At 31.6% G+C, this 19,255-nt stretch overlaps 1 protein-coding gene across 7 annotated transcripts in view; it reads right to left on the reverse strand.

Moving 5' to 3' along the window:
- The window catches only part of LOC145284706 (uncharacterized), a 2,222,015-nt gene that overhangs the window by 1,304,978 nt on the left and 897,782 nt on the right, over positions 1–19,255 (reverse strand). Inside the window, exon 1 of one of the 7 annotated variants that reach the window (XM_080133596.1) lies at positions 11,596–11,659. The exons of 2 other annotated variants lie outside the window; for them this stretch is intronic. The gene's annotated coding sequence lies outside the window, so the exon portion shown is untranslated. Of the gene's footprint in view, positions 1–9,460; positions 9,513–11,595; positions 11,660–19,255 lie in introns of those variants that run through there. 4 more of the 7 variants (XM_080133610.1, XM_080133602.1, XM_080133599.1 and 1 more) reach the window with 4 other exon arrangements.

Genomic DNA, 19,255 nt, shown 5'->3' on the forward strand with positions numbered 1-19,255 from the left:
TGATATATTGAACGTGCATTTAAAACTTCCTATCGGTACTTTTTTCATGACAACTTTACAAAAGAAAGTAATTTCTAAATAAAAGATAGAGAAAATATAGCTGAAGAAGTTAAAGAATAAGTAAAAGTTTGTCTGTAAAGAAAGGTTCAATATGAATTAAAATTTAAACTAAAAAATATTGGAAAATATTTCCAAGAAAAAAGGAATTTGGTCGCTCCTCCCCTAAAAGAACATCAATAATTAATTTAGAAACTCAATTCCAAACTGAACTATCTCTGGATAGGTTTTTATTCATCCCTCTTTCTCTCGGATCCATCTTTATCACTTCCCCTAGTGTTTTCCTTGGCTTCTTCCCGGCTACAGACCTTGCTATTTTAATCTGTTCTCTGACTATTAACACAAGAACTGTCAGCTAAGGCTGTAGAATCTATTGACAGTACCTCTGCAAAGAAGCAAGAGCCTCCCTCATCTATGAGTGGCAATCCATGATGTCTAAGAACAGGATCCTGGTAGATGAGAAGTCTATATATTGATTGGCTAAATAGTCATGAGACCAGTTACAACATTCCACTTCGACTAGAAAAGGAGCTCAGAGAATAACTGGTCTGGAGCATGCTCGAGCAAAAAAGTTAATCCTGATTGAACCATATCAAGAATGTAAATAGCGAAAATACTTTAATGAAAATAAGATTAATTCATTTTCTGATAATGATATACATAAATCCCTACATTGACAGATGAGATTTTAAAAAAATCTTAGCTTACTGTGAGTTTTATCATTGCAAAAGAAAAGGCAGTAAGAAAAAAATAAAACAATAAAATATTTTTAATATAAAATCAGATTGTGAATTTTGTATTTAATTCAATTACTCCTGAGAAATTAGAGAAAGTAATAATAATACTAATAATATTACAACTTATAATAGTTGTGATGGTGGCGGCGATGGTAATGATAATCATAATAGCTATTACCATAATGAGAGCTGGGGTTACAAAAGTTTGCTGATAGAAGATGTTGCAGAAATGCTTGGAGAATTCATCAATCAAAGTTTTTCTTTTCTGTTTTATGCATCAACAAAGATATTGGCTCTGTGACACATAAATATAAGAAGAAACGTCATGCTTACTATTCGAAGAACTTTACAGATTTTTGTATATGACTAATGCGAAAAAGATATGTTACACTTTTTTCAAGATGCCCATTAATAATAAAAGATAAGAATAAAATATTAGAATTTATAACAGAATCACCAATTTAAGTATTCTGAGAGCTTCTAAATATTAAAAAAAACAATTATAGAGACAATTTAATTAATACGTGTTGAAGAAATTACATGTTTAATTTTCAGTTTTAAAAATGTATAATTTAATATATTAATTTGATTCTCCAAGAAACATGGAAGCAGAGAAAAAAAGGCGAATATCATCTTGTCAGTCTAATGTGTAGGAATAATTAATTACTTAAAGACATAATGTCACAAAGATGCTGTTTCTAATTTTTAAATGATAAGATGGCTTACATAAATTTGTAATAAATAAAAATGAATGTTAGTTCGTGATAAAGGATTTCTCTGATTATTTGAGTTATAATGATTGAAGGCAAGTGGATTCATTAAAGAAAGCTTTACAAAACTTGGAAACCTAGAAATCAATTTACATCTCATTAATATTCATTTTATTGCATTCTCTTTATAGTAATATATTTTCTGGTGTTAAGAGTTATACAATATTTTTTTAAATTATTATAAAATAAACAATGTTAACACTGGTGTGATTACAAAAGGAGTGGATGAAGTTCCGGGAATATTTGCTATTACTGTCCAGCAAAGTGGTAACACTGTCAACCAGTGAGAAGAATCTATCAATCACGTGTATACAGTGTAATGATGTTGGAAGTGAAACCTAGCCGACGAGGATATATGTTGCAAGGAGAGGCAATCGTATGGTAAATGTGTAATATGAGTTTGAAATGCAAGCTTTAATCTGATGAGCTCAGAGGAGGAACAACTATGAAGAGCATTCTCAAGGGGAGACGTCGTTGGTTTAGTCACATTGAAAGAATCGACAAAAATTATTTGATTAGTAAATGTAAGACCCTTGACATAATAGGGCAGCGCCAAGGAAAAACCTGGAGAAAGTAACAAAAGTGGGTTAGAGATAAATAAGGGTAAATTAAGACCTATCCAAAGATAAGTTAATTGGGAAATCAATTTCTAAAAGCAGCCATCACATGGTAGCGTGTAAAACAGATATTAAAGCCAAATATGATTATAAAAGTTATTAGATATTGTTGAATTACTATAGGAACTATTCAATATTTTTAAAATCGTTGTACAACTTATCAAGTATTTAAAAATATGAAAATTATCATAAAAATTACTTTAGTAATCAAATATTTGCAAATTAAGGAATTTACTTGTAGCACACAGAAACAAAGGCAAAACAGCTGTATAAAAAATGAAGGTTTTTCTTCTTTTTTTTTTGTAGTATTTTTACCCGTACAAAATAAAGTCCTTTTATTGATTTTTTTAACAACTTTTTCACCAGCTTGGTAAATTCATATGAATCGACATTGTATGACTTTTAATTAATTTGATTCGGTTGTTAGCATTTTCCCAATTCTTCTACAGTTCAGCATTTATAAGAAAGTTATTAACATCCATAGCACATATGGTGCTACGAAACTAATAGGGTTCGAACTTAACATGCCAAAATCATCAGTTCGCTTTCCGACCGCCACCTGCTCGATGTCAACTGTCTTTAAGTGAAGTAAAAATGTTTTTTTCTTTAACATCAACGATGTGAGTTCATATAGAAACGTTGTTTTAATTTGAATAAAATAAAATACGCATCAAGTGCGCTTGAAAGCCAAATCACAACGTAATAATAGGAATTAAAGTATCTCGCATTCAAATCATCATATTACCGTAAAAGGCTAATTTGTAATTGTGAAAAGTTTGTTCATGGAAATAAAACATTTTATCCATGCTCATATGTCTTTTTTGATTTTGTTTGATGTATTCAAACGGATTTGGAAGAGTTTTTATAGTTTATTGAAAGACTGATGCATAAATAAAGAGTGGAACGATAAAATTAACGCCATAGCAAAGATGACATGATTCCATTTTCGCTTGACAAAAACCGTTTTTTTTTTTGTTGCTGCAGTCCATCTACCAGTTGCGTACAAATCCCAAGAGTTGATGGAAGCCTTCTATTATCTCTGAAAGTGACACAATGTTCAATGAGCAAAATTGGAGATGTGCCACTGCACAATTCATGCTCTTTACTGATCCAAATTATGACAACAGTACCATTGCCAGCACTCTCAAAATGCATTACTAGATTGCCACAAATAATATGAACGTACCCAAGGTGATGAAGACAAAGTTTCCAGCCACGGTTATGGTCTTTGGTGTGGTTTCAAGTAAGGGCCACATCATGCTACCTCACATCTTCGAAGTCGGCTTGAAAGTAAACACCAAAGTGTATCTGGATGTGCTGAAGAGTGTGATGATTCCCTGGTTCAGTCTGATGGCTGCTGGCTGACCATGGGAGAGGCAGAAGGATTTGGCACTGACCCACACTCCAAAGATACCCAGGCTTGGCTTCAGAAGAAGTACTATGTCTTTGTACCCTTCTCTCACTGGCCCCACTCCTCCACCGACCTGAACTTACTGGACTATTTCGTTTGGTCATACGTCAAGAACATCACCAACATGACATCCTACAACACCAAAGCCAGTCTGATCGCCACCATATGCTGAGTATTCACTGAGCTCCTGCCAGCACTTGTGGAAAAGGTATGCTTCCAGTTTCGGCCCATATCGAGGCAGTGATTGAAGCTGAAGGTGGCTACATTGAAAAGATGCCAGCTCTACTACATAATCATGTTACCTGAATTTATTTTTTCAATAAATGTTTTAAAATAAAGCTGTAGTGTTGTTTTTTTAGGGCGACAACTTTGTCATTCCACCTTGTATGCATATGGCATAATTGTGTTGATACTGGTTTGCATTAAATAACTGAAGTTAAGCAATGTTGAAACTCATCATTACCAGATGGCTGATCATTTTACTGTATATTGAAGCACTTCGAAATCTGTCTATAATAACTCCAAAAATCTAACGTTGTCATCTGCCCTGACTGGAATATGCATGCAAATGTGGACTGTTTGTTAATTTAATACTCCGGAGAAACTTCTTTCTTCAGAATAAGCAAGCTCAATCTGCCTAGGACGAATGCAACTTTGTTTGGATTTATTTTTCATAAATTGTTAATTCGTTGACTAAGGTAATATTTGCATAGAATAAATGATAAGAAAGGTTGAAGCAAGATCTTTGCAGACTAATTAAACACATTTGGTACCAAATAGCTTTTTTAGTAGACTGGATAGGAATGAACATTAGGTGCAAATACATTTCCTTTTCAATCACTGTTTTTTTTTACAGTTCAGGAACTTTCTAATACAACGCCCTGTTTGACAAAAGATGTATTATTCTATTGTTCTCCTCTGACAAAAGATTTGTATTGATGAAAAAACTGTAAAATAAATGTGAGCTTGTTTTAGGTTAAAAAAAAACTTTTTCATTATAATACTCTTCCCTCTTTATTGTCTGGTTATTATATATCATAATTTTATGATGCGTCAAACACAATAATTATTTTAATGCAAATATACACTGATACACACATAAACACACACATATACGCACGCGCGCACATACATACACACATACTCACACACACAAACATATATAGGACAGTTTTGCACCAATTCTCTGTCCTCTTACGAAGATTAAACTCAATACATAATAATGATATCCCTTACCTTTCGAATTCCTCTTCCAATTATGATCTGAATCTATTAAATGATTTTATTCTAGAAAATGTATAAGGTGTAAGGCTTAAGCTTAAGCCGTCTTAAGAAGAAATTTATATTCAAGGAATCCTGTTTAATTGATGTATAATGACTATGGATCAATTTTAATATATATATATATATATATATATATATATATATATATATATATATATATATATGCATATATATATATATATATATATATATATATATGCATATATATATATATATATATATATATATATATATATATATATATATATATATATATATATATATATATATTTTAACCCAAATGTTTTATATATTAAATTCGGTAATGCTCATATACCAATAAAATCAAAGTCAATATTGAGTGACTTAATTAATTAAGCTTCATGATTATGAGTTTTAACAATCGAACATGCATATACTATTTTGCCATAATCAAGACAACAAAATATAAAATAAGAAGATCATGGGGTGTATTTCCTTATGTGTCACAATTGATTCATAACCATTTGAATAAATTTAAACGTTATATCATGTAAAAATGTTCCAAAAATAGCTACTCTTCAGACATCGAAATAGATTTACAATATAAATCTCACCTGTCTGTTTAAATGTATGTATGTATGTATGTATGTATGTATGTATGTATGTATGTATGCCTAAAACTTTCGACAGAGGCGACGGATTTTCACGAGATTAAAATCATTTTAAAGCTTGACGTCTCGGACGACAAATATGGAAAAATTGGCCAAAAACGTAAATTTTTTCACCCTCAAGTGGGTTGTTTTCTACAAGGAGGGGTCGATTTTTTGTGAACCATTTTTGTAAGTCATCGTATCGGTTGGATTGATTTTGCCTAATTTTATACGTTCCGAACTTCTGGTTACGTCATGAAGTAGCGGTAAAATGCTAGATTTTCTTTCACTTTCTTTTCCGCCTTCACGTCACCGTTTCGAGCCTGCTTGTCTACTACAACATTTCTATTTAAATGTTACGATATATTTATTTATCAGTTTCCTTTAACATGCTATTTTTCAAGAAAAAGTATAATTAAAAGGTTTATTTAAATAATTTTAATTAATATTTATCTTCACCTCATACTGTTTATGTAATTAATTTCAATGTTAAATCTATCATTTTTGTTTCATCTTCATATAAACATATTATCTTTGTAATCTACCTTTTCACTATTCCTGTATCATTCAGTATATCGAGACGGTGGAGGGGACATAACTTGATTTTGTCCACATTTATCAATTCGTAATTTTTTCAAAAGTTATTTAAATTCTTAATTCAATATTTTGAGGTTTGTCTTTATTAATTTTCTACGCTTTATTTTAAACTTGTAGTACTCACATTATTCTCCTTATAGTAATCTAGGTTAAATTTCTCACTTATTCTACTTCAAATTTATATTCTGATTTAGTTTATTTTAATCCATCATAGTCTGTCCATCTCAATATTTGTCAATTAATATTTTATTTTTATTTTATTTTTGTACTATTGAAATGTCTCAGGTGTTAGTTTATTGCCAAAACAATTATTAAATTTAAATTAGATTCCATTTGTCTTATTTTGCTTATATTTAGTTTAGTTTTTATACGTTAAACTCGGAATCTGTCCTTAAACTTTCTCCAGTTTCCCCCTTTCTTCTTTACTATTATCTACCTTGACTTTACATTTGTATAAAATTTCAGAAATTAAGCAATTGTCTTCCAATAGACATCCGCTAGGTATTCTACAGTTACATTCTTTCTCAATATTTAATTCACCTGATTAAATCCTACCGTTGGCCACTATTTTATTAATTTTACCATTATTTGAACTTATTATAATTTTACTTAAATTTGCAGTGGTTGAGAATGAAAGTTTAACTGTGTTCTAATTAATTATTATACTTGATTTATTGTCTAGGTGGAAGTTCTTATCAATTATTTTGTAAAATTCTTTAGGGGTATTATTTTGTATATGTTCACTGAAAGGTGGTTTATACCAAACCTACTTTTTGCCCCCATTTCTCTTCTTCATAACTGCATTATTACTGTTATATGCTTGTTTATCATTCTTATATATATCATTCTTTTTATTCTTATCTTTATTTTAATACCTATTTTTATTCCTTATATTTTTCCTCGTGCATTGTCATGTAATATGATATTGTGTAGTTTATCCTATTATCTTCATTAACCACCTTCTTTATGTATTTGATCTTTCCTTGATATCCTGATCGAGTTAATGCTTCATCATAGTAATCCTCATTGTTTTCGAATATTTTCTCATTTTGTGATATCCTGGAGATAATTGCTTTTTTCATACTTTAAGGATGATTAGATTTATAGTCTATATAGCAGAGTGTTTGGTTAGGTTTGTGATACGGTTCATAAGTAATGTTGTTAAGGCTTAGTGTTATATAAAAAAATTCACTATTTTACAATTGCAGTCAAATTTTATTTCTAAGCTAAGTTCATTAAAGATTAGTTTAATTTTCTTTCCAGTTTTTTTCTATTATTCGTTCGTTTTAATTAAGTAATATAATGTATCATTTAAACCATGCTACACGTTATACATGGCAATATATATCCGAATATTAAAACTTTCACGTGGAAGAATGTGCCTATATTATAAACGCTAAAATAATTTCAAATACTTGTAGGAAAAATAAATTGTGAGGGGAGTATTTATTAATTGATATTTAATATATATTGCTAAAATTTTACAAGAATCAGATTTACATTGTGCGTGCATGTTATAGCAGGGGAGCGGTAAATTTTCTTTTTCTAAATAACAATTGTAAATAGTCTGCTATTTTGCAATGAAAATAATAGGAATAAAATATTAAAGAATTTAGAGCAGGTATCATTATCACAAATAAATATAACTTAGAATCATCATTTATTTCAGTGCCAACAATGATTACAGAGAGAACAGAGTATATTAATGACATTTAAGCAAATACTTTTTTTAAAGGGAGATACATTTTTTAAAAACTTTTCTTATCAGTTTGTTAAGCTGGGGATAGAGCATCCTACCAGATGCCAAATATTCACCTGCTAACTTGGATATTCTAACTAAGAGATATTTTTAAGATTCTAACCGTCTCTTGAAGTGCAATTGTTTGAATCTCTCATGTACTTAGTTTACTGGGTATATTTGCCAGGTAGTTTTTGACATTCTTTTTCATGGGTCTAGTTGCTTCTATATCCACTGGAATGTAGAGATTTTTTAAGATTCCAGTTTCTTTTCATGTCATACATAAGACGTTGGTATTTCGTTATCTTTTCCTGTCAATTTTATTCAACCCAGCATAATTGGGAACACTAACTTCTACTAAGGTTGTTTCTTTCTCCTTCTTGTCCCATATAACTATTTCAGGTTTTATGGTTCTGTTTTATTTGTTTATGTGTTTTAGGAGAGAAGTAACAAATATTTTGTATATTTTTTCCAGAACAATTGTAGACAGCTTGTAGCTTGAGAGTAAAAGTAAAAATACAAAAATATTATTTTAGAATTTAGAGTTAAAATTATTTGTACAAGTGAGATATGTCGTTTGTTTTTGTGTCTTTTGAAGTAAGAAATGATCATTTTGTTTTTTAGAAGAATTGTAATATAAATAGTAACTGTGATAATGATAAAGACAATTCGTGAAAGGACTCTTACATTTCTATTACTAAAAGGCACACAGACTGTCCCAGCCGGATGATTTGCTACTACTGTCATAGGAGACTAAAGCATAAAAACAAACCGTCACATCCAAACTGTGTCTTACCTTATTTATAATGGAAACAAGAGGCCTTCACCACAATTCGTAAGAGTAGAGATACTCTTAATTTCAGAAGGCCATGCAGAATTCGAGCATCATCCTATAGGACCAACTAGCATCAACACCACCAAATAGTGGAATGAAATCTGCTGATATAAGGGAATAAGGGTTAAAGAAAAAACTATCTAAAAAACGAAAAGTACTATAATGTACACATTTGGCCACTTTGGGGACTAGGAGTTGAAAAATTTATTCAGATACAAACCCAAGTTTGCCTATGTAAAAAAAAAAAAAAAAAAACTGGGAGTGTGGTAGAAGGAGTAAACAACAGAGAGTAGCACATATGCATCAGGGACAACAATCGGATGATAAAGTAAAATCTGATTTTTCCCAGTGATTTACACATATCTTAACACTCTGCACCTGTTGATGCAAATCAACATGCAGAACTGCGACATATGCAACTAAATCGATCCCCAGATACGGCATCAGAGAACACGAAGTAGATAACATGGGTGGCTTGAAAAATATTTAAGTCCTCATAATGATGGAAATTGTTAATGACCGATATTAAATGCATCAGCTACCATCAAACCAGCACTCACGTTGCTGCAACACAAGATATATTGTGACCACCCAGAAATCTATTTCCACAAATGCAGAGTACATTAGATACTCAGAATATCCCGGCAAGTGACCACAACTACAATATCTTGTTATATTAAAGAATGTTCTTGAACAAAACACTGATAACCCCCTAACAATAGTAGATGAACTAATTCACATGCGAGACTTTACATATATAGGTAAATGAGGAAAACGCAATTAAACCTTTGTAAGTAACTCACCGACCAAGATTGAAGCATTTTATATCCTTTCACTCTGATTCTTCTCTTTACACTTACCTAAAAAATGAAGAATATGTCTTATTAGAAGTAAAGGTTCATCAGTTAGTAAATATAATATTTCATTTGGCAATAGTAGAAAATAATAATATGGAAATCGTAGAAATAGTAGAAACAAGTAGAAAGCAATTAAAAATTGTCAGTAAAATATTTATTGTACAGTTAATGTTTGTGGTCATTTAATACTTATTGTTTTATATAATTATTTTTAATGGAAAATATTTGTTCGAATCACGAGATCACAAGATCAAAGTTCATTTATGATGTCACAGTAAAATTTTTATCATAATTATAAAATTATAATCATAAAATTATTATTACATTAGTTTTAATAAATAATTTACAAATACTGTATATTTCTAATTTCATTATTTTATATTTATTCATATAAGCAATTTTGTGCACACTTTTAGGAACTTATCGTTTTAGATGTATTTATAAGGCATTACATATTTTGTGATTTGTTATTTTCTGTTTGTTTTCAAACTTAAAATGAATTATAGAGATATTTATTATCAGGATTTTCATAAAATTCTGCTCAACTTAAACCATTGTTACCAATCCTCAAGCTGTTATCTCACTGGAGACCTAACAAACTCATTAACCCTTGTTCTCGAATTGCCTTTGTACCTTGATAAAATGTGACATAAAAAAATGTGACCTAAAAAAAAGAATTCTCAAAATTAAAAAAAAACAACAACAAAAAAACCATTGGAGGTATCTAAATTTTCAAAAAGGGCTTCCAGCCTTTTTATACCTCTTTGCATAAAACTAAACTAAACTAAACATAGTCCATATAAATACCCCTTACACCTCGCAGTTGTGCTCCAAAATTCATAATTTTATATAAAGATAATTAAAAAGAAAACGTAATATTACTAATCATGGCATCTAGTAAAATGTTTAAATGTGCATGTGTTAATTGGTCCACATTTGTACATATTTTCTATATTTAGAAAACTTGAAATCAATTAACTACTAAATTATTCAATGGTTAAAGACAATAATTCACATCGCTTTTGAACACCATTATTGCTCTTGATAATAAGCATATTCATTATGTGATGTTGTGACCATATTGAAAGAATGGATGAGAAGTTTTGGGTTAGTAGATGTAGAACAGTTGAGATTGCATATTCGGATCACAAAGAATACAAATGAAAAGGAATGGGAGAAAGTAACAAGAATGGACTTGAGAAAAAAGGATAAATAAAGACCTATCCAGAGATAGATTAGTTTGGAAGAATTTCTTAAAGCTGTACAACAGATGCCAGCATATAAAATGAGTATTAAACCAGAGATAACGATGATAATGGAAAATATGTGGATATGTTTATATCTTTGTATATATAAGATTCACTTCTAAACTAATTGATCAATTATTATGAATTTTGTAACACAGCTGCTAAGAGTAAGGGTGTGTTGTATGGGATATGTTTAATTCAATTTAGTTTTATTTAAAGAGGGTAGAAAGGTGGTGCCAACCCTTAATGAAAATTAAATTTTGTGCAATTGAGACATTAATTAATAAATTTCTCCCAAATGTCAGTTCTTTAAAGTATTTTAAAGGGTTCTATGAGGCATAATATGGGTACATTCTCCTATTTGAAACTTAAATTGCATCAGATTACCACTGACGTTGGACGCTAGTCATCTATTTAAACAAGATTCCATGAATTTTAATTTCTTCTTAAGACAAAAGGGTGCATGAAAGTGGTGCAAAATTGTTCTGCTTAAGAAATTACGTTTTATCAAGTTCATTATATAATTATATTAATAATACAGATATAAATACAGAAAATATTATTTGATTTCATGCATTGCATCATACGTTTTTTTTTGGGGGGGGGCGCTTTCAACTGATTTTTAGTGATTTATAGACGACAAAGATTTGGACCAAAACTCTACAAAAACGTGGCAGTATTTGCGTGCAATAGAATGTTGTCCTTTACTGAGAACAATCACTTGTAAGCAGGTTCCCCTAATGGCAGGAAGCCAATTCCTTCATAAAAGACTAATCATTTCGCTAGTGAAGAGACAAAGAAAGTAGAAACAAAATATAGAATAAACCACTCTACCTTCTGCTTGCCTTCAGTATGACTGTCTGACATTTAATGCCCTAGTTCTGTAAATAAGTTTTCTTATGTAATTAGAGACACACCCTGACAATCCCACAATTCTGTTTTGAGGATGTTAACTTGGCTCTATGTGCCAAGGCTTTCCTCTTTACACCCACCCATTTTCTTTGCAACATAGTCAGAGTTGAACACATGTTTTTTTTTTTGGAGGGGGGTGTCTGTGGAGTGCTATTGCCAACATTTAAAAAAAAAAGTCATTCATTTTTTGCTGATAGCCTATTTAGCCGGTGGAATCGTTATGCTCACATGTGTCTATGTTATCATAGATAATACTGGTTGGCTTGATAGCTGTTTGGATGTCTAGCCGGCTGGTTGAAAAGTTGCAAACACCAAAAATGAAACAGAAACTTTACGTGCTGGCCTAATTCTTTTATTTATTGTTTTCAAGGAAATGTTTTATTTTCTCTTTTGAATTCAACCTAGATTTTTTCCAAGAGGAACAAAAATGGAATGATGAAAAACATAAAACCTTTAACCTAAATTTACCTCATAATAATAAAAGATGTAATTAGAGGAATATCCAGATGGTGACATGGTAATCATGCAAGCATCAAGTTACACAATAGTATATATATATATATATATATATATATATATATATATATATATATATATATATATATATATATATATATTAGTGTTGGGACGATTACTCGGAACTTTTGGTGGTATCAGAATCGATATCAGAATCAGAAAAATTTCTGCCTATTTTTCGATGCCAAAGACGATTCCTTTATTCATTTTTTTGTTATTTGATTTTGTTTGAAACAAAATCTTCCACTGCTGGTAGTAATAATGAAATAATAAATATTCATTAATTTTAAGCTACTAGTAAAGCTAAAAGCTATAGATCACCTCTACAAGTGTGTTTTTTTTACGTTTCGAGAAAATATATGCATATTTAACATGTGTTTTTACTGTGATCCTGATAAAATAACAACTTTATAGTTAAATATTTAGGGATTTATAAAGAATCAGAATCGGTAATTATATCGGAATCTGGAAAAATATTGGAATCGTCCCATCACTATTATATATATATATATATTATAATTAAATAACAATTATTCTTTTATACCTACAGACACTAGTGTTTCATGCTTACAGAATCATCAGTGTAAGATGAAAATTCCTACCGGTCAGAAGATTAAAATCCAGACACGAAGCCACATATGACATTATTTGCTTCCTCCAAGCCACAAAACAATTACCACCATCATGAAGGGAATTAATCTATGTATATAAAAGCGAAACTGTGTGTATGTATGTTTGTGTGTATGTATGTATGTTTGTGTGTCTGCTAAAAACTTTCGACAGACACAACAAAAATTCACAAACTTGGTCTCATATGAAAGCCCCCACCTTCTGAACGACAAATATCGAAAAATTGGCCCAAAGTGACGATCAGAAGTGCGTCAACTCATCGATTTTCTGCAGGGGGGGGGCAAAAAGGTGACATTTTAATGTTAAACATTACATATTTTTAAATCGATTTATAACTGCCCCCAAAATACGGCCGCCAACTCTTATACATAAAGTATACATGCGGCCGTTTATTTTGGGTCAACTTGTATTTAAAACCCGCTGAGTCATGTCACGTGATCTTGACGTCAGCAACCTCTAATGGCGGTCTGAATTTACAATTTAAAAATGTTGTTATCGGTAACAAAAAATTAATTAAAGCTAAACTATGAACTTCTACGCTATGGCAACGTTACCAAAGTTATTGCCACATTCAAAATAGGTAGATACGATAGTTAAACGAAAAATAATAAGCCAAACATGTGAAGTAAAAAAAAAATACGCTTACAAAAAATATTAACGAACGAAGTTTTTAAATATAAAAACAGCCAGACGCCATTTTCCAGTCTTTAAGGAAGACGAAGAGAGAGAGATAGAGAGAGAGAGAGAGAGAGACGCAAACAGAGAGAGAGAGAGAGAGAGAGAGAGAGAGAGAGAGAGAGAGAGAGAGAGAGAGAGAGATCCGAAATCGACAGGGGGTGGGTCAATAACGCATGTGTCAGATGACGTCATGACGTCGTGACCTGATTTACTTTAAATAGTTGATAAACCGAACAAACTTAATATACGCCGCTTTAGCGCAGGTAGTTAAGGCCTTGGTTCATTATCTAAACGTTTTGGGTTTGAATCGTGGTGTGAAATGTTTTTTTTTTTTCGATTTTTTAAATTTAAATATTGAACCCTGTATTATTTAAGCCATTTTTCACGTAACGTTCATTCGTTTTCTGTTTTAATCGTTCGTTTGCCCTACGTTATTTTTTTTGTGTTTTACCCCCCCCCCGCTTAATTAAAACGTTGTTTTCTTTTCTTACTTCGCTTATAACAATGCTTACATCGTCATCGTCGTCGTCGTAACGCTCGACGACTTTCAAACATCTTTCACTTCTGGCTGGCCGATTGTATTTTCAAACTTCACCTTAGGGGTTCGGCTTCGATCCTACCCCCCGGTTTCTTTTTTATTTAACATCACACACCCCTAAAAACACCCGGGCAACGCCGGGTACCCCTCGCTAGTCTATATATATAAAAGCGAAAATGTATGTGTGTATGTATGTATGTATGTATGTTTGTGTGTCTGCTAAAAACTTTCGACCGACGGAACATAAATTCACAAACTTGGTCTCATATGAAAGCCCCAACCTCCGGACGACAAATATCGAAAAATTAGCCCAAAAGAACCATCAGAAGTGCGTCAACTCATCGATTTTCTGCAGGGGGGGGGGCAAAAAGTGACATTTTAATTTTAAACATTACATATTTTTAAATCGATTTATAACTGCCCCAAACAAATACGGGCGCCAACTCTTCTACATAAAGTGTACACGGAGCCGTTTATTTTGGGTCAACTTGTATTTAAAACCCGCTGAGTCATGTCACGTGATCTTGACGTCAGCAAGCTCTAATGGCAGTCTGAATTTAAAAAAACGTTGTTGTTATCGGTAAAAAAAAGTTAACCCTCACACAAGCTAAACTATGAACTTCTACGCTATGACAACGTTACCCAGGTTATTAGCACGTTAAAAATAGTTAGATACGATAGTTAAAGAAAAATAACAAGCCAAAAATGTGAAGTAAAAAAAAATACGCTTACAAAAAATATTAACGATCGAAGTTTTTACAAAAAAAAACAGCCAGACGCCATTTTCTTTTTTAGTAACACTCTTTAGAGTAAGGAATACGAAGTGTGAGAGAGAGAGACGCAAACAGAGAGAGAGAGAAAGAGAGAGAGACACACACACACACAAACAGAGAGAGAGAGAGAGAGAGAGAGAGAGAGAGAGAGAAAGAAAAACGTTAACTTTTTCACCCCGACATCGACAATTTTCGACAGGGGGGAGTCAAAAACGCATGCGTCAGATGACGTCATGACGTCGTGACCTGATTTACTTTAAATAGTTGAAAACCCGAACAAATTTCATATGTGTCGGTTTAGCTCAGGTAGTTAAGGCCTTGGTTCATTATCTAAACGTTTTGGGTTCGAATCGTGGTGTGAGATGGGTTTTTTTTTCGATTTTTTCAATTTTAATATTGAACCCTTTATTATGTAAGCCATTTTTCACGTAACGTTCGTTTTCCTGTTTTTTTTTTTTACTTCGCTTATTCTTAGCGACACCCAAAAACACCCGGGTACCCACCTGTTTTTTTTTTTTACTTCGTTTATTCTTAGCGACACCAAAAAACACCCGGGTACCCACCGAGTTTTTAAATGTTAATATCGAAACAGGCTTATTTAAGCCATTTTTCACGTGTTCGTTTTTCTGTTTTCATCGTTCGTTTGTCTTACGTTAGTTTTTTTTGTGTTTTTTTTTCGATGTCTTGATTACCCCCCACCCCGCTTAATTAAAACGTTTTCTTTTCTTATTTCCCAGACAATACCCATCCTTAAGTATTCTTAAAGGGATTTGATGATTATAATTAAATATATATACATATATAGTTATCCACTGACACATGCTTCGTCGTCTATGACTCATCAGAGTGGCTGAATCTAGCCAGATTCGATTTCGGGACCCCATGAACAGAAGCGTAAGCCTCTACTATCTCGCACGACTGCTGGAATGTATCGCGTTTTTTATGTAGACGTTTGGTTTTGTTTTTGTTTTTGCAATACTTGTTTTACAATGAATTATACGAAAGGGCATTTTTGCCTAAATGCGAGTTGAGATATTATATATATATATATATATATATATATATATATATATATATATATATATATATATATATATATATATATATATATATATACTACATTTATGTGAAGCGTTTGTTCATACATTGATCTCAGGTTAACTTGGTTGAATCAAGTAAAAGTGAGTCTGTAATTATTTTTTGAAATATAAAAATATCTATCAGAAAAAATCCAATCCAAAAATAGCCTTTTTCTAATCACTATACCTTTCTTTTTTTACCTTTCTAATTATGGGTTAAATATGGTGATATTCCCTTTTGGTTATAATATATTCTCTTCTTTTTAGGCTGTATTTTCTTTATTACCTTTGAAAACATACATGCAGAGAGAGAGAGAGAGAGAGAGAGAGAGAGAAGAGGAGTAATAGATACAGTATAAAATAATTGAGTGGGTTTCAAAGTACAACGAGAGAAGTACAGAATGATATGCAAATATTTCATAAGAGATTGGTCACTTGAAGAGATACCTCTTTATTTACGATTAATTAGAACAATTAAAATGGACCAATTATTACGAAACCTTCCTGAGGTGATACTGAAGTAGTATATATTTTGTTCCTTGATATATTTTTGCTTTTTTCTTGTTTAGTTTCGTTCGGTAATACAGACAAACTGACAACTTCCATAATAGATTTATGTAAATTATTATATGAAATTTATAATATAAATGTGCCGTCTCTGCCGTTCTGTCTGTCCCTCTGGGCATCTAACTGAAAACAAAGCTCTATGTAAAAATTAAGCTTTCAAAATTAAAATGTACAAAGAGTCTAGCGGTGGCAATAACACTGTGTCACAAATTTGAGGTTAAAATAAAAAATATATGCCACGTAAGACCTGTTTCTGTGCATAAAAATATCCTGGTACTAAATCTGACCTTTATTCTCTAGATTATGCACCATACATATGTACTATAAATCATACTTTATTATTATTGATTACAAATGAAAAACACAATTGTCAGTTTAAACAACATTTGTTCTCCTTACCCTGTTGTACAGAGTGTCGCCCCCTTTTTTATTCCAGTAGTAGCCTGCCAACATGCCAGAGGTCCATTTTCCTTTAAAACGTTTCTCCATCATTGAAATATCTTGATGGAATCTCTCGCCATGTTTGGCACTCACATCACTAAGATTCTCCACAAAAAGTGACAATTTTACAAAATTCGACAAAAAGAAGGTCAGAAATGGATTTTCCATACCATTGCTCATATAAAAATGGTCACAGATCCCTTCTACCTTTTCAAATGGTACACAGTGTAGTTTTGTGTTAGGAGGTACTAGAATAATATTGTTGGGGTCGTTGCCAGACATCCATAAACAGCAAAGACAGCATTTTTGAAGCGGGACCAAAAGTACACATGAGACTGCATTTAGTCACGGGTAATGCCAGGAGGTGTCAGCTAGTATACCCACAAGCTGCTTTGTATATGTGAATGAATTTGTCAAGCATGAAGGAAATAACAAAGCTGACACCAAAAAACTCACCACATGTAAAACAGCTCCAATGTAAAGGCTTGTAATTCTAAAAGATATATTCATTCGCCCTTGATTCTCTTGTCTTGATTTTGAATACAACAACTTTACAAACAGTCAACCAAAAGTAATTTTTAAACGTGTCTAATGCTTTGCTAAACTGTGCTCTTTGTATACTCACTATTTATGACCAAACAATTCTCACACCACTTACCTGTTTTGCATAATCAATTCAACACGTATTTTAAATTATTTATGCGATTCATGTATAGATACTGTGGAATGTCTGCACCTTCTAATTATATATATATATATATATATATATATATATATATATATATATATATATATATATACACTAGCATTGGGTGCCCGGCGGTGCCCGGGTATTTGGAGATGTATGTTGAGTAAAAAAAGTGGTCAATTTTTTTAACTTTGACCCCTATTATGACCCCTTAAAATTTATTGTTTTGGGCTCAAATCAAGTTATTTAGTTAGATCCATGTCGAATGAACCTATATCTAAAATTTCAAGTCTTTAGGTCCAAAATTGTCGGAGGAGTTTGGTAGAGTTCTCAAAGGTTAAATCGTTGAACTTTGAACCTTAATCGCCAAATTTCTGGCTGAAAACTGATCATATCGATTTTCCCAAATCTCAGTACACTGTATATCAAATTTCGAGGCTGTAGACTTAAAATTGACAGAGTTATTGCGTAGGGAAATGTACACAAACAGACACACAGGTACACAGATACACACACACACAGACACTTTCACTTTTATAGATATATAGATATACACATATTAAAATAAGTAAGTTGAGATGAATAAAATTAGCACATTATTTTTATCAGTTCTGCTAATTCAAAGGCAACAATCGGCTTTTGTTTGTAAAACGATTTGGAATGGAATATTTTATTTTCTACTAGCAGGCCCACCCGGTGTTGCTCAGGACCGTATAATAAAACAATGAGAAAAATGAAGTTTGAACGGAAAGAGGAATATTTTCTGTCTATATATCATTTGCTATCCTGAGCAAAAGAATATTTTACCTAACCTAGGACGTGAATTACACAAATTATGTATGAAATAATTTTAACTTCCTTAGGACATGTGATTACCAGCACGAATATTAAATGATTTTACAATTCCTAGTACGGATAATGTACAACAAATATATTAAATAATTTTCTTACCCTCTGACGGGTAATGTAAATATATATATATATGAAACAATTAAACATGCTCTCGACATGTATTGCACAACATATATGAACTAATTTCTCTTCCCACGAAGGTAATCATAATTAAATAAACAAAATGAATTCACTGTTAGAAGATGAATCATTAAGGTTTCCAAATAAATACATAAATACATTGTCTTGGTTAATGATTAGGTAACGCTTGCTTCAAATTTGTCATTAATGTGTTAACCACAACCACAACTGACACTATAATTTTAAACGAAATTATATAATTTCTAGATTAGGACTCAGCAGATTTTCCAAATAAATACTAAATAAATACTATTTCAACACAGTCCGTAGCCTGTATGTCAGTTTCTTATTGAATTGATTGTTAGGTGAAAGTACGGAATAGTTTACAAAAATACTCTTCTCTCTATATATTAAGGATGGCATTCTAAATTATAACATTATTATTTCAGCACGGTCCATATTCCATATGTCAATTTTTTTATTTATTCAATTGTTAGGTGAAAGCACAGAATAGTTAAAAAGATACCCCCATATTAAGAATGGCTTTCAAAATAATGTTATTATTTCAACATAGTCCATATTCCGTATGTCAGTCCCCCCCCTTTCTTAAAAATATATAGGAAATAAAGTAAATATGAGATCGTAAAGTTCTACAACCATTTCCGGGACTGATTCCATATTATGCCATCTCTCTTAAAAA

Source organism: Euprymna scolopes, chromosome 9 (genome assembly GCF_053919585.1).
Source record: "Euprymna scolopes isolate OS-2025 chromosome 9, ASM5391958v1, whole genome shotgun sequence".
Classification (NCBI taxonomy): domain Eukaryota; kingdom Metazoa; phylum Mollusca; class Cephalopoda; order Sepiida; family Sepiolidae; genus Euprymna; species Euprymna scolopes.